The sequence below is a fragment of the Stegostoma tigrinum genome, chromosome 26 (assembly GCF_030684315.1).
Source record: "Stegostoma tigrinum isolate sSteTig4 chromosome 26, sSteTig4.hap1, whole genome shotgun sequence".
Lineage (NCBI taxonomy): Eukaryota > Metazoa > Chordata > Chondrichthyes > Orectolobiformes > Stegostomatidae > Stegostoma > Stegostoma tigrinum.
In genome coordinates, this window is record NC_081379.1 from 36,841,671 (window position 1) to 36,864,131 (window position 22,461).

At 43.8% G+C, this 22,461-nt stretch overlaps 1 long non-coding RNA gene across 1 annotated transcript in view; it reads left to right on the top strand.

Moving 5' to 3' along the window:
* The window catches only part of LOC125464195 (uncharacterized), a 35,725-nt gene extending 25,796 nt beyond the window's left edge, over positions 1–9,929 (top strand). Inside the window, exon 4 of the long non-coding RNA XR_007249981.2 lies at positions 9,568–9,929. This is a non-coding gene — a long non-coding RNA (uncharacterized LOC125464195). The remainder of the gene's footprint in view (positions 1–9,567) is intronic.
* Positions 9,930–22,461: the final 12,532 nt, after the last annotated feature.

A 22,461-nucleotide genomic window follows, 5' to 3' on the forward strand; every position in this document is an offset into this window, starting at 1 on the left:
GAAACTGAGGTGTTGTTCTTCCAACTTGCATTCAGCTTCGCTGGAACATTGCAGCAAGCCACAGACAGAGATGTCGGCCAGAGAACAGGGTGGTGCATTAAAGTGGCAGGCAACTGGAAATTCAGGGTCTTTTTTTGCGAGCAGAACGTAGATGTTCTGTGAAGTGTTCACCCAGTCTATGCCTTGTTTCCCTATTGTAGAGGAGACCACATTGTGAGCAGCGAATGCTGTAGACTAGATGCTGGGAAGTGCAGGTGAAGTGTTGCTTCACGTGGAAGGTATGTTTGGGCCCTTGGATACTGGGGAGGGAGGAGGTAAATGGGCAGGTGTTGTACCTTCACTGGTTACAGAGCAAGGTGCCATTGGGCTGTGGGGCGTTGGATGTTAAGCAACAGTGGACCAGGGTGTCCCAGAGGGAATGGTCCCTGCAGAAGGTGGACAAGTGATGGGAGGGGAACATATGTATGGTGGTGGCATCTCACTGGAGATTGCGGAAATGGCATCTGATGATCTTCTGGATGTGGATGGTAGTGGGATGGTCGGTGAGGACCAAGGGAACCTCATTACTGTTGCAGGATGAAAGAGAAGGGGTGAGGGCGGAAGTGTAAGAGATGAATTGGACCTGGTTGAGGGCCCTGACAACAACGGTGCTGGGGAATCCTCAGTTGAGGAAGGACGTTTCAGAGGCTCCCTTGTCAAAGTTGGTCTCAGCTGAACATATGCAATGGAGACAGAGGAACTGAGAGAATGGGATGGAGTCCTCACGGGAAGCAGGGCGCGAAGACAGAGAGTTCAGGTAGCTGTGGGAGTCAGTGGGTTTATAATCGATATTAGTGATGAGTCTATGCCCAGAAATGGACACAGTGATTTTGAGAAAGGGAAAGGAGGAGTCAGAGATAGACAAGGTGAAAGTAAGAGCAGGATGGAAATCATGTCCATCACTTTGCCCTCACTGTTTAATCTGTTTTTCCTACACACATCTGGAGCACATGGAACTTGAACCCGGGCCTCCTAGTCCAGGAGTATGGACACAATCACTGTGCCACAAGAGGGTCCTAAGAGCTGCAAGTTTCACTGAGTAATAATCGTGTAACTGTTGGTGTTCACCATCATTACCCATCAGAGTCAATGAGACATTGCCCCAAAAAATCCTAACAAATTTGAATCTGGGTCCACAAACTTACTTTTGGCAACAAATGTAGAACTGAGCATTCAAACAAAACTGAAATGACTAAGATATTGTAGAATGATCACTTTATATGCCTGACACATTAAAATGGAGAGTTGGAATTTTTAGGATTAATGTTCAATTTGTACCAACTAGGTTCACAATTTCCAAAAAGGGATTGTTGAAAGGTCAGTAGCTTTCCAGGTCTGAGTTGCACTGAGCCGCCAGAGATTCCACTCTGTCCCTTATGTCTCCAGTCTCAATAGGTGTATCTGCTCCAGAAACCAATGTTTGACTTCATTGCATCACCAGTCCTTCCAGTAATCTGAATATTTTTAATTCTACAGTTTAGTCTATAGAAGTGGCAAAATAAACACCGATTGCACTGTGTCTCTAGACATTTCCAATTTTTAAAAGCCACTGTCATGCTGAAATAGTGCGACAATTTAGTTGGATCCTTGCCAAAGATCCCAAGCAATTAATACAGGAGAGGTGAATGCATTTTTAATTTCAGTTTATTACATGGGTCCCTGGTTTCTTTGATGAAGTATTGAACTTTTTCTTTCACTCAGTACGAGAAATTAGTTGGACCTGTTCCGGAACCTGGGATAACCCAGATCAGATCAAAACTGTAAATGTAAGGAAACTATCTGGAAGCCAGTCTCTAAGCACAGCCTGACAAATCTTTTAAATATTAATTTAAATAGGTTCAAAATTGGTTAGGTTCCCTTATGAGCCAGTCTAATATTCCTGTACTTGTTTCACTGAGGTGATTTGATAGCCCAAGACTCTGAAAATCATTGCTGGGTGGAGTTTTCCAGGCTCACCTTGGAACTCTTACAAGAGTTGGAAGAGGGAACGGAATTGGATGGAAGGCTAAAGTTCTCTTTCGCCATCAGTGGATTGACATTTTGTGATTACGTTCTCAGAGCCTTTGAGACAGGCCAGCTTTCCCAGCATCAAGAACCTGGTTTGCATTCATTCAAATGTCCTGAATATTCAGTAGCATCTAAGTCCACGGGAATTACTATCATGAACTCAATCTTGTCGGCCAATAATGGGAAACATATGTGTTCACAGGCCCGAACTATACATATGGTAAGGTAGACTTCATTAAATCTCCATTGAAAATAAACTTCTCCATTAATTTGGCGCCTTTGTAACCGTCCTGCTTCTTTGCTCAAATGCAATCTTTGAGGTGAAGCCTCTCCATGTTGGTCAGCTCATAAACAGTCTCTGTCATAGATAATCTGCCCTCTTTAACCGACCATTGTAGAATTCTTTGAGACGCATCTGCTTCCCCTAAAAACTGAAGCCCAACTCCTAGTCTCCACCCACAGACTGTGTGTGACATCTGTACAGTGGGTGGAGCCAATGTAAGATGAAGATTAACCCCTTCAGAGCCATTACTTTAAACAACTGAGAGAAGTGTCTCAGAGGCATTCATGGGCGATCATTGGCGAGAATGTTTTCCCTAGATATATCATCAAGGCATCGATTACTGAAGTAATCTAAAATTTTAGGCCTGCATAGGAAAAACTATCACCCTGGTATCTAAAATAGTATGCTGAAGTTTCCCAGGACCTCAAAGCAAGCAACATCTGAAAGAGAAAGGCCTTGACTGGTTGACCAATTAGTTCTCCGACTCCTGACACATTTTCCAGAATGAGCTATTCCAATGCCAATAAACAAATTTTCAAATTGAGAGCATTGAGCGACTAAATTATCAGCAAATTTCAAACCATGTGACCATTATGCCAGAGTCATGCAATGCTCCTGACACAAGGATGCAGCTTCACAGCGTGAGGTTGGCGCTGAATGAGAACTGAAGAAATTGGAATGGTTATCTGCCGAAAATGGCGAGGTTGGTGTCTTCCTATGGTAGAGGATTGTCAGCATGAGGTTTGCCTTTGGGCAGATCTCTCAGATCATCATGGACTAACACCGTGCCAACCATTCTCCTGACACTAATGATGCCCTTTTGCTGCTAATCAGCTTAGCCCTTTAGGGCCTATTTACACTCATTTTGTTTGATTTAGTTAAATTTAATTTTAAAAAGTGGTAGAGGAAATCTGCTTGTTGGGAGACTTGTAGTGTAGTGGTATTGTCCCTGCCTCTAAGCCAGAAGGCCTGGTTTCAAAGTCCTAACTATCGTAGAGTTGTGCCCGACACATTGGAATAGGTTGATGTCTAAAACAGAGGCAGCCGGCTAATTGGCCAGGCACACAGTGGCAATGAGCTTTATCATGACACAAACATATCCGAACTCCCAAAATAATTTCATGCTTGGAGCAATTCAACCCCATCTATTTGGGCCCACACAACACACACTGGACTGTAGATGAAACTTCCAGAATGTGCAAGAAAGAAGCAGTAGCCAGTGACAAAGACAGCTGGCCCAGAGCCATTTATTGATAGTGTTGCCAGTTTTATTGATGTATTTTCCTTCAGGGAGGCATGATTGACCATTTGATCCAGCAGAAGGTGACTGCTTGGCACCACTAAGCTAGCTATTATTTACGTAGGGCCTAAGACAAACTACTCTGTCTGCAAACTCCATTTGTCAAGGGTGGTGACAGCAGCTTATCTCACTGAGTGTGAGGACATGGGAGAAAACACCTGCTGCTTGTGGAAAGAGGAATGTGAAATTCCGATAGAATTTCGTGAGAATATTGATTATTTACATAACTTGTTGCAATCTCCTCCGCTTATCTACACATTCTTAGCTTGGCTACAACTACAAGAACTCATACTGTATTGTATAAGGAGACACATGCACAAAGCAGGATATAGTAAAGGATGACATTGAGCCTTATTCACTTTTGTGCTCCAATGAGGTTTCATCAGTAGGATTGATTTGCTAATTAAAGATTAATCTCCAGTACACTGCTGCAAGAAACCATTTTAGGGCGTTTGAAAAATTGTGCATTGTTTTCATTTTCTTTTAGCTCTTTTTCATATCGGCTATAAAAATACTGAAATTGGAGAAAATGTAGGCCTGTTTAAAGTTTGGAGGTGAGCCAAGATGTGAGTAAAACTGTCTAAACAGATTTGGTAACCCAAATGATCCGTTTCTTGATAATGCCCGAGCAATGGATGTGACCAGAATTCTGAGATTTTCATCTCATAATATAGACTGGACGCACATTTACAGAACTGTCTGTGGAACTATCTCTTTCACAGAGCAATCAAGGGCAGGGATTTCAGGATTTTCGATCATCCCACAGGGGGATGTGTTTGGGGAGGCACAAAGATTCATGAGTCCTGAGCCATTTTCCTGAGGGCTGGAATTGGCAGTGGATGGGCTACCTGTGTGCAAGCAGCTCATTGACAATTTAGGGAAATTAACGTCCTCTTAAGGCCTATTATCAACAGCTATCATCAGGCCTAATCAGTAACTAAGCCAACTGCCTGGACACAGCCTCCTGTCAGAAATTGGATGCAGCTGTCTTCATAGTTGTTTGCAAATAACTAAATATTCTTCAAGTATAAGGTGGGGACGCAAGTATTTTTAAAGTGCCTTTACGTTTTGCTCCATGAATGTGCTTCAGTCTCAGTAAATATCCTTTCTGCTATGCACAATATTTTCATCTTGCTATGAGGCTTCATTGAGATTGGAGGTTGTATCCAGTACCTGTTTTGACCATGTAAAAGTGAAAAGGATACAAGGACTACAGATCAATCCCCCCCAAACACCTGCCCACTCTCTCTGAAGTTCATCTTCTCAGGTTTATATGAAATCCTTGTTGTGTCTTGTGTCCTCTGGTCTGCAATGTAGGGGTCCCGAGAGCCTGGGATATGACACATCGCGTTGGACTTTTGTGTCCTAACCACCACAATAGCCATCCAATCATTCATCCACACGACATTAGCCAGGTGCCATCCTTTGCAGGATTCACTAAAGGACTGAACTGCCAGAGGAAATGGTAGATATAGGTACAGCTACAATATTTAAAAGAAAACATTTAGACAGGGACATAAATAAGAAAGGTTTACAGCAATATGGGCCCGGTGTTTAGTTTGGGAAACTTGGTCGATACGAACAAGTTGGACCGAAATGTTTGTTTCCGTGCTTGCTTGACTCTATAAAAACAGCAAATGAGACGTACTGGTCCAACCCCTCTTATGTGCTTCAAAATGGAGAACCACATGACCGATAGGTTCCGTCCAAAGTATCACTACTTTTCTTTAAAAATGTGGTTTTCCTTCTCTTTCAGCATCTCAACAACTCAAAAACTACCATGTTCCATAGGTTAATTCCTTGCAAAGGCATATAAACTTGAAGTCAATTCTGTAATTTCAATGGTTGACATTTTTATAGCGGCCTGGAAAATATGAGCTATGGCAAGAGGAAGAATTGGACAAGAAATACGATTATGTCAATCTCGACCTTGGGAACATCTCATTTCATCATTTATTCTTTTGATGAGCGGTGTGGTGGGTTTCTTGCTAGGCAGAAGTGAGTTGCTAATTGATTGGGTTATTGCTTGTTAAATGCCTTATTGATGGCCTAGCTTCCTCTTATTAATATTCAGCTTCCTGTCTTTCCAAATGTGCCGAACAAGTTAGGCAGAGGCCAACCTTGGCATGGAAATCAGAGCGGGTACCTGGTGACTTCAGCTTGCCATTTGCTCCAAATGACCTCCATGTCAGACACTGGGCACCAACACCTCAGGGCACCCTTCATAAGCACTCAATGTCTAAAGATTGACATCTGAAACATGCACATCTTTGATCCAGTTATGGGATGCCTCACAACTTCAGTGCTGCACTGGCAACACTCATTGTAATACTGCCAGCGAGGGCACTGTGCTCAGGAACAAGCATCCAGGTCAATGGACTACCTTACATTGACTTTTTGTGCTTTGATCCTCAGCTAGAACTCACGGGATCCTTTTCCTGCTGTGATGCCCTTCCATTGCCCTTTAGTGCAGACACAAAGCCTGGAAACTTGTCGTGGTTGGCAACAGGCTAGTGTCAATCAAAGGGCATAGCCCTTATTCAGGAGGCCCTGGCACACCAAGTCAAGGGCTGCCTCTGATGCCAGTCAAGGGGCTTGGATATAGCCAGACAGCCACTCAGGGGACTCAGAGTCAGGGTGCTGTCCATAGAAGGGGTGGGGAGCCAAATGTTGGATACTCCACTACCCATGTTGCCTCTTTTTGTCCTATTGGGGAGCTGTTTTCCTCGTAAACTGAGAGAGCTGGATATTACTGGAGATGAAATGAATAGCCCAGGTTTTGCTTTCCGAATAGGGAGACAAGCATCCCAGGCAAGTGAGTAGTAGTGCAGAGGGCGTACGGAGTTAGTGGTGTCAGACTGGGGTGGGTGAGAGCGAGCGAGGGAAGATGTTGCAGACACTAGCGAGAGTGGTAGAGCAGGAGTCTTAGTGGGAGGTTGGTGCAGATAGACAGAAGACTGTGGCACTTACCCTGGCAGAAGGCCATCCTTCTTAGAGTATTGGGCATTTTCTCTGGGCAGCTGAGAGTGCTTTAAACTGGGTGGCAACCTCAGACTGGGCTGGGGTGTGGACTGATGTCACGCCTTCCACTGCTAGTCCTGGGGGAAGAGGAAGTGCGATGGCAGCACCATTGTGTCCAGTAGAACCTCCAGGTCCCTGCCCACGAAGCAGGGTGCCAGTTTTCCCCTGTCTGCCATGATTGGCCCAGCGCCACAGGTACAGGGCAGGGCAGCTCCAGGCTGACAACTTATCTGAGTGTGCATCAGGCTTTTAAAGAGAGTAAGGGTTGCTGGTGCGGGATACTCTGGCACTGGTGACTTTTTCAGAAATAGAGTATGAGGACACTGTGGCATTCCCTGTCTCAGAAAAAAAAACCAGATGTCTGCTTTGTAACAGCAAGCCAAAAAATTTTAATTGTCAGGGATGAATGATCAGATGGGGCTGGAATTGGATGTGAGGGGCAGAATAGGTAGTTAATGAGAGGAGTTTGATAAGATATGGTGAAAGAACTCACTAGGTTCTACAGCGACAAGCCTTCCAAATCAAAAACCCAACGTACCTCCTACATAACAAATTAAATTCAGCCCCAACCATCCCATCAATGTGGAGAAAATAATGGTTTTAATTCCTCACATGTGCATGGATTCTTTCCTCCCAGGAAGATAAGGAGAGGACCCAATTTAGGGTTTTAAAGCTTAAAGAATATTTGGGAGGTGTGCCATGATTTAAATGAATGGGATAGCAGGTTGGAGAGGTTGAATGGCCTACTCCCATCATTTTATACAGAGGCTAGGTAGAAGGTTGAACTCATCGCCACAACCTGTTGTTGAAGCAGGCCACAGCAGTCAATTCAAAAGGAAGTTGGATTGCAACTTTAAAACGAGGGTTAGTAAAAAGAGTTATGAGTCGGAGAGTAGGGCAAGTCAGTGTAGCCAATATGGAGAATAACATTGGTACTAATTTGACAAAGTCATTGTCGATTAAGATACTTGAGTATTCCTTAATCTCAGACAGACAGATTATTCATACTTTTCTAAACTCAATTCTTAATTGTTAGCCAAGCATGATCAGAAACATTTATCTGAGCTATTTCATCATTGTAGATAATAACCCTACATTTTCAGTAAAATACCTCCATTGAGTTAAAGCACTTTGCATTCTTGACTCATAGATTCAAACAGTACAGAAGCAGGCTGTTTGGTCCAGCTTGTCCATTCTGAGCAGGCTTCCCAAACCAGTCCCATTTGCCTGCCAAAATTTCATTTTCACTGCATTAACATTGAGCCATGAAAATACAGCAAACATTGAGCAGAGAATCTGCTGGTTTCTTATTCTAACCTTAATGGAAGCATGCAGTCTAGATGGCTTATATATTAGAACCTGTCTAGGGACAAGTCTGTACTGACCTCTCGCATGACAAGCAATAGGAATCCGTCATGCACTTTCCAACAGTTATTGTTGGTTGGGGGCGGGGTAGAAAGGGGTTTATGCTGCCCTCTTAACTTCAGTGTGGCATTACTTTTGCAGGTGGGATTGGGAGACACAGTGCCCTGTGGTGACTGTGGTGACTTCAGCCTGGTCCAGTCCAGCTGGTGGCAGTGGAGGGTGCAGGTTTGGGGAACTTTTCTGCAACTGGTGTTCCCTCGGGATTTTTGAGCAGTTTCAACAAGTTGGTGGGGTAGCAAGGCTAGTGATGAGGGCCCTCAGCAGACAGGACTGCAGCTTTCAATAGGCTCCGCATGGTACACTAATTAGTAAAGTTAGGTCACATGGGAATCAGGGTGAGCTTGCCAATTGGTTACAAAATTGGCTCGACTGTAGAAGACAGAGGGTGATGGTGGAGCATTGTTTTTTGGACTGGAGGGCTTTGATCAGTGCTGTTTCACAGGCATCGCTACAAAATCTGCTTTTATTTGTCATTTATATAAATGATTTGGATGAGAATAGAGAAGGCGTGGTTAGTATGTTTGCAGATGCCACCAACATTGGTGGCATAGTGGACAGTAAAAAAGGTTATCTAAGATTACAAAGAGATCTTGATCAATTGCGTCAATGGACTGAGAAGTAGTACTTGGTGTTGCGTTTGGATAAATGCGAGGTATTGCATTTTGCTGAAACAAACAAGGGCAGGACTTATACAATTATTGGTTGGGCTCTGGTTAGTGTTGTAGAACAGTGAAACTTAGGGGTCCAGGTACATAATTCTTTGAAAGTAGAGTCACAGGTAGACAGGATAGTGAAGAAGGTATGCTTGCTTTTTGGTTGGTGCATTGAGGAGCTGGGAGGTCATGTTGTGGCTGTACAGGACATTGATTTGGCCACTTTTGGAATACTGCATGCAATTCTGGTCCCCCTGCTATAGAAAAGATGTCAAATTTGAAAGTGTTCAGAAAAGACTTGCATGGGTATTGCCAGGGTTGGAGGGTTTGACCTGTTGGGAGAGGCTGAATAAACCAGGGCTATTTTCCCTGGAGCATTGGAGGCTGAGGGGTGACCTTAGAGAGGTTTATAAAATCATGAGGGACATAAGTTGGATAAATAGACAAGACCTTTTCCCCAGTGTAGGAGAGTCAAAAACGAGAGGGCACAGTTTAAGGTGAGAGGGAAAAGGGGGAAGATTTAAAAGGAACCTAAGGGGCAAGCTTTTTGAGGCAGAGGGTGGTGTGTGTATGGAAGGAGCTGCCGGACGAAGTGGTGAGGACTGGTGCAATTACAACATTTAAAAGGCAGCTGGAAGGGTATATGAATAGGAAGGGTTGAGAGGGATATGGGACAAATGCTGGAAAATGGGACTGGGTTAATTTAGGATATCTGGTCAGCATGGACGAGTTGGACTGGAGGGTCTGTTTCAGTGCTGTACACTCATGACTCTGTAACCTGTTGGAAACACAGATATGAACCAACTTTTCAAAAGAAGTTTCTTTGTATATTTTGGCAGATAATTAAAGAGAAGCTTCCGTCTCCATTCTTCTCCTCTTCTGAATAATTTGGCTTTTGGTTCCCAGACACACAGCTGCCGAAAAAAATAATCAAAGATCTGTGAATTTTCAATATTAGCTTGCCGAAACTGACCATACCCACGAAACCAACAAATCAACAGTTTATTCTCCAGCATCTGCAGTTCCCATTATCTCTATCCCCAAATCAACAGTGACGTCTGGTTCAACCAATCGACCTCAAAGAGAACAAAAGGACTGCAAAATGAATATTCTTTTATCTTGCTATGTATTGGACAATATTCTCCTCTAACTTTGTATATGTACGCAGGAAAGTTGTCTGCTTCGACCGGTGTTTCATTATTTTCCCTGGCTTTTACAGTCAAGACATTTGGTGCTTTCTTTGATTTAAGAAAACCTTATTGATTGATTGATTCCTTATTTCTCATAATAGTAAAGTACATTTTTAATTGGAAAGAGGTATAGCTCCATGGAAAAATAATTTAAACATTTGTGGTGACTGACTAAGGAAAAGAAACAGAGAGGAGCCACTTTAACCTCTTCTCTCCTGAAGTTTCATATCAGTTTGATTAAAAAAAACATTGAACTGGGATTGTTTGGGTTTTATTTGCATTGCATTGTAACTGGAGCAGAGACAGAAATCACAGGCCCCAGTGCTGCTCCCAACCTCTGACCCTAACTCAAGTATAGCAGGTCACCAAGACACCAGCTAGCCTGATTTATAGATAATAAAATGTGAGGCTGGATGAACACAGCAGGCCCAGCAGCATCTCAGCAGCACAAAAGCTGACGTTTCGGGCCTAGACCCTTCATCAGAAACAAACTTAGCCTGATTTATATCCCTGTTCTGCTCAGTGGCATGGGTTTTGAAACCTGAAGTTATATTTCTGGCCCTGTTTGCAGATTCAGGGGCCTGATTTGCAGGGAAAAGGAATGAAACTCCTCAGAAGAGATGGGGAAAACACACTTTCCACCTCTCTTTGGAGACAAATTGGGCCACATTCATACGGGTTTAGCCCAAACCTCTTCATACCACTGCCAAAACTTGCACTATAAAAGAATCCATGAACTTTGCATGAATTGATTTCACTCAGGGAATGTGACACCTGGAAAGAATGAGTTCAGGTTCAAATACTGAACGAATCAAGCACAGTACAGAATAGACTCACACAATCAAACACAGAACACTTGGTGTAAACTTTTCTTTGTAGTAAGTTGATCTGCTTGCTCTCTCCTACCAGCCTATTGTACAATTACTTCTTCAGACCCCACCTCACACAAATCACTCTCTCTTGTTTCCTTAAGGAATTAGAGATAAACTGATTATCTGTCATACTGATCTGTAAGTATTTGGGATGAATGGAGTTGACTGCTATCAAATCAGTTCAGTGGAAGGCGATGGTTCTTTTCCCAGACAACATTGGAATTCTCTTGTGTGGAAGGTGCTAGTTTGATGTGGAATTCTTCAAGCCACAACAAAAACAGAAGTTGTTGCAAAAGCTCAGTAGGTCTGGCAGCATCTACGAAGGAAAAATCAGTATTAACATTTCGGGTCTGGTGACCCCTGCTCAGAACTGATGGTGGCTGGCAAAATGTCAGTTTATATGCAGAAATAGGGAGGGGGATAGGGTAGGGAGTTAACAACAGGATGGAGGCCAATAACAGAAAACAGTTGGACAGACAGCTGCTAACGATCATGTTGGGAGGGTGAATAGTTGTTAATGGGGAATGTTAGTGATCAACAACAGGGGGTGTGTAATGGCAGGCTATGTGATAACAAGGCCTGGTGTGTGGGGTGGGGTCTGGGACATGGGAGAGCTTAGGCCCTAAAATTATTGAAATTGATATTTAGCCCAGAGGGCTGCAGTGTCTCCAAGTGGAAAATGAGGTGTTGTTCTTCCAGCTTGCATTCAGCTTCACTGGATCACTGCAGCAAGCCACAGACAGAGATGTTGGCCAGAGAGCAGGACGGTGCGTTAAAGTGGCAGGTAATAGATAGTTCAGGGTCTGTTTTTGCAAGCAGAATGTAGATATTCTGTGAAGTGTTCACCCAGTCTATGCTTTATTTTCCTAATGTAGAGGATGTTTTTGATTCTGATTTACAGCATCGCAGTCCTTTCGGTTTTTCTTCAAGTCTGAGTTGGGCCAGTTTTAGCATGGAGCAGACACCATTCCTTTTAAATGGTTGATCCTTCCAGGAATTCACATTGTGAGTAGCGAATGCAGGTGAACTTTTGCTTCACCTGGAAGGTATGTTTGGGCCCTTGGATACTGTGGAGGGAGGCGGTAAATGGCCAGGTGTTGCCCCTTCACTGGTTACAGGGGAAGGTGCCGATGGGCTGTGGGGAGGTGCTGGGGGTGAAGGAAGTGTGGACCAGAGTGTTCCGGAGAGAACGGTCCCTGCAGAAGACAGACAAGGAAGGGGAGGAGAATAGGTGTCTGCTGGTGGTATCTTGCCTGGAGATGGTGGAAATGGCATCTGATGATCTTCTGGATGTGGATGCCAGTGGGATGGTAGATATGGACAAAGGGAACCCGATTGCTGTTGTGGGAAGGAATAGAAGGGGTGAGGGTGGACGTGCGGGAGATAGGTCAGGCCCAGTTGAGGGCCCTGTCAACAACAGTGCTGGGGAATTCTTATTTGAGGAAGAAGGTCATTTTGGAGGCTCCCTTGTCGAAGTTGGCCTCATCTGAACATTTACGATGGAGATGGAGGAACTCTGAGAATGGGATGGAATCTTTACAGGAAGTGGGGTGTGAGGATGTATAGTCCAGTAGCTGTGGGAGTCAGGAAGATTATAGTGGATATTAGTGGCTTATCACCAGAATTAGTTACCAGAAATAGAAACAGAAATGTCACAGAAGAGAAGGGAGGAGTCAGAGATAGACCAGGTGAAAGTGAGGGCAGCGTAGAAATTAGAAGCGAAATCAATGAACTTTTCCAATTTCAGATGAGAGAGGGAAGCAGCACCGATGATATCATTGATATATCGAAGAACAAATTGTTGGTGGGGCCCGGAATAGGACTGGAACAAGGAATGTTCCACTTCTTCTTCACAGGTGCTATCAGACCTGCTGAGCTTTTCCAGCAACTTCTGTTTTTGATTCTGATTTACAGCATCGCAGTCCTTTTGGTTTTTCTTCAAGTCTGAATTGGGCCAGTTTTAGCGTGTAGCAGACACCATTCCTTTTAAATGGTTGATCCTTCAAGGAATTCAAGGCTGGAGTGATCTCTGGAATGAGTTTTGATCGCCTTGATAGACCAGAGAAGGATTTCCCAGATTTATTTACCCCCGAAGTGGTCTGGGGATCTACTGGCTTTTTCAGCTTCTGAGAAAAACAGATCAGGTCGGGTAAGGTGGAGAGATAGTATTACCACTGTGTCAGGCAAGCTGTTTTCACATTAGCAGCTTTACCATGTTTTCATGAGTTCTATATCCTCCTGGGGTTAAAATCTGAGTTTCAGATTCTGCTAGCGCTGCTGTGATTACCCAGCAATTTCTGTTTTTGCTCCTGAGTTCCAGCATCCACAGTTTTTTTGTTGTTAAGTTGTCATTGGGATCCGGGAGCAGACATCAGCCACGAGTCCTGCCCAGGTTCCTGTTCAATGCCCTCTGCTGAGAATGTGGATAATGCGTGAAAACTGGGCCTTGACTTCTACAAATCAAGCAGCTTGAGAAAGCCAACTGTGGAGATTCAGGAAGGAAAGAAAACAACACGCGGTGACAAGGAGGGTGAGGAAACATGGCTCCAGCTTATATGCAACCAGGGGACTGATTGTTGACACCTGTCCAGGTCAGGTGCTTAGAGAAGTGTACCCAAATTATTGGCGTGCTTTCCAGCCTGACACAGGGAGGATAAAACACGTAGCAAGAACACGCAAGGGAATTACCCACAAGGCCACGTTAGTTAGAATGTTAAACAGTATTCCAACTCTGTACAGTAACATTGCCTGAAGATGGAGAAACTCAGCAGTTAAGTTCTGAGGAAGGGTCACTGGACTGTGCTTATCTTTGAAATGATTTTGATCTCCTCTTGAGGTTTACAGTCTCATCCAAAAAGACATCACCTCCAGAGTGTGGTGCTCTCTCAGCATTGTATTGAAATACCAAAAAATACTCTAAGTCACAAATAACAGAAATAAACCAATTGGACTTGAAAACTAATCATATAACAGTTGATGTCTTACGGTTGACAGGTTAGAACAGCAGAACATGAACTGCGGGGAGATCCCTTTATTTTGCTTGTGGGCCTGTCATTCCACACCCTCCCCCCAAGAAAAATCTGCAAACGTGACTCCAGCTGCACCTCAGGCAGTGTCTCTGCAGTGTACTCCTCGCGTATCTGAAAGATGGTCATTATTTCAGATTGTAATCGCGTTATCTTTCATGTAAATAAAACCTGCCAGACAGATCTTGCACATAATTATTTCAGGGACCCAGCACTAGGCCCAAGATAATACACTCCCAGCAATGTTATTATTGCAACCCTATTTTAGAACATGTTTGAAGTCTCAAGTGTCTGCAGCAGCCCCTTGCACAGGAGATAGTGTTGCATTTTTTTCCTAATAGAGTAGGACTGGAGCTGTGGGTCGTGAACTCAAACGAAATTCTGACCAGCAGAGCCCCACAACAAATCAAACTACACCTCACATTGTTTTTGTCCCCCTCTTCTGTAAAAGGTGCATGAAAATTTGGTGACACCGTGACAGCAGATGTCTCCTCAGCTTTAATTTGGTGGCTGCTAAGAATACAGAAAGCCCCGGAGGACCATTGAGTATGTAAGGCCTTGTCCCAGGGGCTGATCTCTCACTGTCTACAGGCCTGTACACGAATACCCAATACCCAAGGGCCCCATCCATTAATTCCTCCATCAGTAGTTCCTGAACAGCTGGGATCCCTCCATACCGACTTGGCAGAATTGCATAGAATTTTCTGCACAGCCAGGCCATTCAGCCCAAGCGAGCCATGGTGGTTTCTTATGCTCTACATGAATTTCCACCTCACCTCATGCATGGCTTTTTCACCTTTTCTGTCAGAAGAGCCATAGAGACGTACAGCACAGAAACAGATCCTCCTGTTCGGTTTGTCCATCATGACCGGATGTCCCATCTGCTAGCATTTGGTACGCATCACTCTAAGCTCTTCCTACTCATATACCCATCCAGATGCCTTTTCAATGTTGTAATCGTACCAACCTCCACCACTTCCTCTGGCTGCTCATTCCATACACGCACCACCTTCTGCATGAAAAATTGTCCCTTAGGTCGCTTTAAAATCTTTCGCCTCTCACCTTAAACTTAAACTAGAACCCTCTAGTTTTGAACTCCCCTGCCATGGGAAAAAGGCCAAAGGTTACCCCTCAGCCTCCGAACACAAGCGAAAATAGCCCCAGCCTATTCGGCTTCCCCTAATAGTTTAAACCCATTAACACCAGCAACATCCTTGTCAATCTTTTCTGCACCTTTTCAAGTTTAACATCTTTCCCATAGCAAGGAGACCAAAACTGAATGCAGTATTCCGAAAGTGGCCTAATTAATGGTCTTGTACGGCTGCAACATGACTTCTCAACTCCAATACTCAATGCACCGACCAATAAACTCAAGTGCACTAAACACCTTCTTCGCTATCCTATCTACCTGTGACTCCACCTTTAAGGAATTATTAACGTGTACTCCAAGATCTGTTTGTTCAGCAACACTCCACAGGACCTCACTATTAAGTATATAAGTGCCACTGACTTGCCTTACCAAATTGCAACAGCCCGCATTTATCTAAATTAAACTCCATCTGCCACACCCTCCTGTACAAGTTCATCTCATTTTCCATCAAAGACATTCAAGCTGCTCCCCTTAATAACTCTACGTGGTTGAAAGTTGCACTTTTTAACCATTCCCTAAATAAAGTAATCTCTCTGTTGTATTTGTTAGCAGCAACCTTGTATTTATGACCTAGTTTCAGTTTCACTTCCAGTGGAATTATCACTACTGGGCTGACTGTCTGATAGACCTCATGACATCCCGCATCTGTTTGTTCTGACACAACAGGTGGGATTGAGGTTCACACGGAAGAGGTATTAGAAATCCTTCAGAAGGTGAAGATAGATAAGTCCCCTGGGCCGGATGGGATTTATCCTCGGATCCTCTGGGAAGCCAGGGAGGAGATTGCTAAGCCTTTGGCATTGATCTTTAACTCGTCATTGTCTACAAGAATAGTGCCAGATGACTGGAGAATAGCAAATGTGGTTTCCCTGTTCAAGAAGGGGAGTAGAGACAACCCTGGTAATTATAGACCAGTGAGCCTTACCTCAGTTGTTGGTAAAGTGTTGGAAAACGTTATAAGGGATAGGATTTATAATCATCTAGAAAAGAATAAATTGATTAGGGATAGTCAGCACGGTTTTGTGAAGGGAAGGTCGTGCCTCACAAACCTTATTGAGTTCTTTGAGAAGGTGACCAAACAGGTAGATGAGAGTAAATCGGTTGATGTGGTGTATATGGATTTCAGCAAGGCGTTCGATAAGGTTCCCCACAATAGGCTATTGTACAAAATGCGGAGGAATGGAATTGTGGGAGATATAGCAGTTTGGATCGGAAATTGGCTTGCTGAAAGAAGACAGAGGGTGGTAGTTGATGGGAAGTGTTCATCCTGGAGACCAGTTACTAGTGGTGTACCGCAAGGGTCAGTGTTGGGTCCACTGCTGTTTGTCATTTTTACAAATGACCTGGATGAGGGCGTAGAAGGATGGGTTAGTAAATTTGCAGATGACACTAAGATCGGTGGAGTTGTGGATAGTGACGAAGGATGCTGTAGGTTGCAGAGAGACATAGATAAGCTGCAGAGCTGGGCTGAGAGGTGGCAAATGGAGTTTAATGCAGACAAGTGTGAGGTGATGCACTTTGGTAGGAGTAACCGGAAGGGCTAATAGTAAGATTCTTAGGAGTGTAGATGAGCAGAGAGATCTTGGTGTCGAGACCAGTTACTAGTGGTGTACCGCAAGGGTCAGTGTTGGGTCCACTGCTGTTTGTCATTTTTACAAATGACCTGGATGAGGGCGTAGAAGGATGGGTTAGTAAATTTGCAGATGACACTAAGATCGGTGGAGTTGTGGATAGTGACGAAGGATGCTGTAGGTTGCAGAGAAACATAGATAAGCTGCAGAGCTGGGCTGAGAGGTGGCAAATGGAGTTTAATGCAGACAAGTGTGAGGTGATGCACTTTGGTAGGAGTAACCGGAAGGGCTAATAGTAAGATTCTTAGGAGTGTAGATGAGCAGAGAGATCTTGGTGTCGATGTACACAGATCCTTGAAAGTTGCCACCCAGGTTGACAGGGCTGTTAAGAAGGCGTACAGTGTTTTAGCTTTTATTAATAGAGGGATCGAGTTCCGGAACCAAGAGGTTATGGTGAAGCTGTACAAAACTCTGGTGCGGCCGGACTTGGAGTACTGTGTACAGTTCTGGTCACCGCATTATAAGAAGGATGTGGAAGCTTTGGAAAGGGCGCAGAGGAGATTTACTAGGATGTTGCCTGGTATGGAGGGAAGGTCTTATGAGGAAGGGCTGAGGGACTTGAGGCTGTTTTCATTAGAGAGAAGAAGGTTGAGAGGTGACTTAATTGAAACATATAAAATAATCAGAGGGTTAGATAGGGTGGATAGGGAGAGCCTTTTTCCTAGGATGGTGACGGCGAGCACGAGGGGGCATAGCTTTAAATTGAGAGGTGAAAGATATAGGACAGATGTCAGAGGTAGTTTCTTTACTCAGAGTAGTAAGGGAATGGAACGCTTTGCCTGCAATGGTGGTAGATTCGCCAACTTTAGGTAGATTTAAGTTGTCATTGGATAAGCATATGGACGTACATGGAATAGTGTAGGTGAGATGGGCTTCAGATCGGTATGACAGATCGGCACAACATCGAGGGCCAAAGGGCCTGTACTGTGCTGTAATGTTCTATAACCACTGGGAATCCTGGGGGATTTTTCGACCCTTCATTTGGGCCCACCAGGAACAGGGCCTTCAAATACAGAGATTAGATTCCCTACAGTGTGGAAACAGACCCTTCGGCCCAACAAGTCCACACCACCCCTTGAAGAATCTCACCCAGACCCAACCCCTAAAACCCACACACCCTTGAACACTATGGGCAATTTAGCATGGCCAATCCACCTAGCCTGCACATCTTTGGACTGTGGGAGGAAACCAGAGCACCCAGAGGAAACCCACGCAGACACAGGGAGAATGTGCAAACTCCACACAGACAGTCGCCCGAGGCTAGAATTGAACCCAGGTCCTTGGCACTGTGAGGCTGCAGTGCTAACCACTGAGCAACCATGCCACCCACAGTACAGTCCGTTCAGTTTTGTCCTCTACACAATTACACATCTCAGCTAAGCCTACAGCCAGCATTCTTACTAAGATTTTGTGTAGTTAGCTGCTGGCACTTAGCTTATTTAGAAACAGATTAAGCTTCTGTTTCGAATCAAAGAACCTGCAAAGGACTTTAGCATTCAAGTTTTGGAAACGTTAAGGACCTGGCCACTGAGTTTTGTTTTAAACAGATAATTATCAGGTGATAGGAGTTAATTTATTGACTATATTAAAAAGGCACTGCAGGTTTTTTGATAATGGGGGGATAAATGGTCAGTTGAAACATAAGAGCAATTAAAGCCATAGAGATATACAGCATGGAAGCCGACCCTGCTGTCCAACATGCTGACCAGATAATCTAAATTAATCTAGTCCCTTTTGCCAGCATTTGGCCTGTAGCCCTCTAAATCCTTCCTATCCATATACCCACCCAGATGCCTTTTAAATGTTGTAATTGTACCAGCAATGGCCTGCTGGGGTTTTCACTAGACTATTAATCCAATAATGACCTGGCAGGTGGTGGAATTTGGACTCAGTTTGGGTGGTGCACTGGCTCAGTGATTAGCACTGCTGTCACACAGCACCAGGGACCTGGATTCAATTCCAGCTCAGGTGACTGTCTGTGTGGGTTTCTGTCAGATGCTCTGGTTCCTCCCCTTATCGAATATAAAAGGAAGTAAAAAAATCACGATAAAGATTTCTTGTGTGGCAGTGGTGTGTCCCTATCTCTGAGACTCTGTGTTACGAAACTGTTTGCTCCAGAACATCTCTGAACAGGCTGGTTAGAAAATATCTATGAAAGGGAGATGTCAACATAATTTTTCTCTACCCACTCTGTTCTGTTATTGTTGCACTGGCCTGGTAGATAATATTTGGGACTCTTTAACTGTTTAGATTGCAAGTGGGTAATTTGATGGTGGTTTCTGCAGAAAATCATAGGTTGTGAGAAGATGTGGCTCTTGTGGTGCAGTGGTAGTGCCCCTACTGCTCATCCAGGAGGCTTGGGTTCAAGTCTCACCTACTCCATAGGTGTGTACGAACATCTCTGAACAGGTTCAGTTAAAAAAAAATCTATTAAGAGGCAATAGCCCAGAGCCCTGAAGTGAATCGTGAATTAGCTAAGATCAAGGAAGCACAATTTCACCAGTCTTGTTGCCTCAGTGCTTGAAACCTCGTGGAAAATTTCAGTTTCCCCACACTGTTGATGAAAGTCTAATTCAAGAGTGGAAAAATACCCAGTTTCACCCTGAGGGAAAATATGTGGCCACCAAACTGGTTCAGTGCCAAGGCATAAAGATCAGGAAAGGCTCACATAGTGATAAGCATGGACTTCTATCATCTGACTGTCATATTTGAGACTATTCATGGACTAAAATAGTTTTTAAAAAGTATGACAGTACTGTGGCTTTTTGTCCTGGTTTCTTTTTTTAAAGAGAGATTTTAAAGCAGAGGCAGAAGGCAGTCCATCAAAACCACAAAGGTAAACAGCTTATGAGGCCTTGGGTTTTTTTTTAAGTTGGAACAATAGAAGCACCCTGAATGGGTGTGGCAAACTCTCATGGACCAGGATTCCTAGTTTGTTTTTAGCTTTTAGATTTAACTTTAGGCAGTTGCTGTTGTGGATTTGATGAAGTAGATGCAATATTTTCCCTTTCTTGGTTATGGCTAGGAACTGGGGGTTTCTCCCTGATGCTGGGCTACCTGTGAGACAAATCTATTTTTCTGAATTTGCTTCTTTGCCAAAGGGTATGTTTATGGGATGTTACTACATTGGAACAGTTAATTAGTCTTGGTTACTGTATCTATTACTCTATTACTCCATTAAGTTTTCCAACAGAGATAAGTTATTCTAAGCTCTTTTTTTCTTGTGTTGCTTTTTAATTATGGTGTTTAACTAAAATGTATTTCGGTTCACTTTGAGTAGTTTGACTAATTAAATTGCATCAAGAACACAGTACATTTGTCTCTAAAACAAGAAAAAGTTAGCGTCTAGGCTACCTCCTTCAAATATCTTGAGGGGATCTGGTCCATAACATTAGGAAGAAACATGTACTTAAGATGGCTGTGGTTGTCATTTAGCCAAAATTTGAGGCAAGCCTCAGAAGACTGTTGTAAACAAACAAAACCTAGAGTCTACATTCTCATAACTATTTTTCATCTAAAGACATCAAAATCAGGCAACTGAACCAGTATTGAGAAATTTGCATCTTCGGTTTAATTGTCTCATTTATGATAATCTCAGATTTTGGGAGACGAAAGGCTCACCTGACAATGAGCCATTTCGGAAAAGCAATGAATCTAGACTCTGGAATAGACATTGAACAATATCTCAGCAGCAACTGTGAAATAAAGAAAATGTATGAATAGCAGCAAAACCTGGAAGGCTTATTCTTTTTTGCCCTATCTGTGCCTCGCATCATTGAAGAAAACAACACTGGGTGAAAAAGCAAATTAGAGAAACACCCATTCAGCGAGAATTCAAAGAATTACAAATTCTGCTATAGCTGAGGATGCAAGTCAACTATTAAACTGTGGTCTCAAGTGGAGAATCTGATATCTGAAGTACTGTAACAAATATTTAATTGTGTAACCCATATTCTCCCTGTACCTACCAAAATACTTTTTTAAACCTATCACCTGTGTTTGTGTGGATGTTTGATGCTGCATTTTTGTAACTTTTTCTCAGCTTTATTAGACAATAAAATTCTTCTTTCGCTTAAGAGCTTCGGTAATTGGGAACTTATTTTCTAGTGAAGCACATTTTAATTGAAGCATGATAGGTGCATGCTAAAAGTAAATCCATTTGATCGATGGAGAAGAGATTATAAAGATGGGTGATAATGTCCCCATCCTCACCTGGTTATAACATGTTAGAGTCAGCTCCTTGACACTGGAGAGTTGCGGTAAATTAAATGTCCTCCCCATTCTGCATTTTTGTCCAGTGAAACTGTGCTTCAGAAACATGGCTATTTGTCAAACTCTGGGGGAAGTAGTCCTAAGTCAAGTCTGTGGGAACTGTCTCTCAAAGGATTCTGGGACAGTAACTCAAAAATATGGTCCAATCCCAGTCCAGGGACTTTGAAATGGACTGCCAGTCACTTTAGGCATCCATGGTGCCAATGTGCAGGTGACGGTACATACTTTTCATTGTATTTTTATATTGATTACATGTGACAATAAAGAATGTAAAGGATATTCAGGGTCGGGGGATTGATGTCACTACAGTCCGGGGAGTGGGCCATATTCAGTCCTGCAGGCCCAGTGCAATCACTCCAGGGATTAGTCGTAAATCAGAGAGGGAGCTGTACAGAGATCAAGTCAGGGATCCACTCAGTCATCCGCAGAGCTGTCTTTCCAACTCAATCAGCGGGTTGACCATGGTGTTCTGTTTGCTAAAAACCAAGCAAGGCTGTCAGAGGCCAGTGCTGTGGTGGGGACACAAGGGGATGTAAGTTGAGGGGATTGGAGTCAGAGTGCGGGGATATGGTGGGGATAATAATTAGCCATAGAGACATAGAGATGATCAACACAGAAACAGACCCTTCAGTCTAACTCATCCATGCTGACCAGATATCCAAAATAAATCTAGTCCCAATTGCCAGCATTTGGCCCATATCCTGCTAAAAGCTTCCTATTCATATACCCATCCAGATGCCTTTTCACTGTTGTAATTGTACCAGCCTCCACCACTTCCTCTGGTAGCTCAGTCCATACACGCACCACCCTCTGTGTGAAAATGCTGCCCCTTAGGCACCTTTTAAATCTGTCCCCTCTCACCCTAAACCTACGCCCTCTAGTCTTCAACTTCCCCACCTTGAGTAAGGACCTTGGCTACTCACTCTATCTATGTCCTTCATGATTTCATAAACCTCGCTAAGGTCACTCCTCAGCCTCTGATGCCCAAGGGGAAAATAGCCCCAACTTATTCAGCCTGTCCCTGTAACACAAACCATCCAACCCTGGCAACATCCTTGTAAATGTTTTCTGAGCCCTTTCAAGTTTCACACCATCCTTCGGACAGCATGGAGACCAGAATTGAACACAGTATTCATTTGGGAGAAACAGGAAGCTGGAAAAAAACTGCAGGACAGGCAGCATCTGGAGGAGGAGTCATCAACATTTCTGGTTTTACCCTTCTTCAGGACTGGATGTGGGGGTAGGGGAATGTGGCAGATAAAAAGTTGAGAGGATGGTAGTGGAATAGTGGTGATGGGTAGACACCAGTAATAAGTACAACTTGGTTGGTCAATGGGAGGGATGACTCTGGTTGGTAGCTGGAATGGAAGGGAGGAGGTGGTAGATGGAATGAAAGAGAGAGAAGGCAGGGCTGGAATGGGAGCTGGGAGATGGGTGGGAAGGTTATTTGAAACTAGAGAACTCAATGTTAAGTACTCGGGCTTTCGTGTGTCCAGGCAGGAGATAATGTGTAGTTCTTCAAATTTGGGATCTGATTCATTGTGATACTGGAGGAGGCTGAGGATGGACAAGTCAGAGGGGAATGGTTGGTG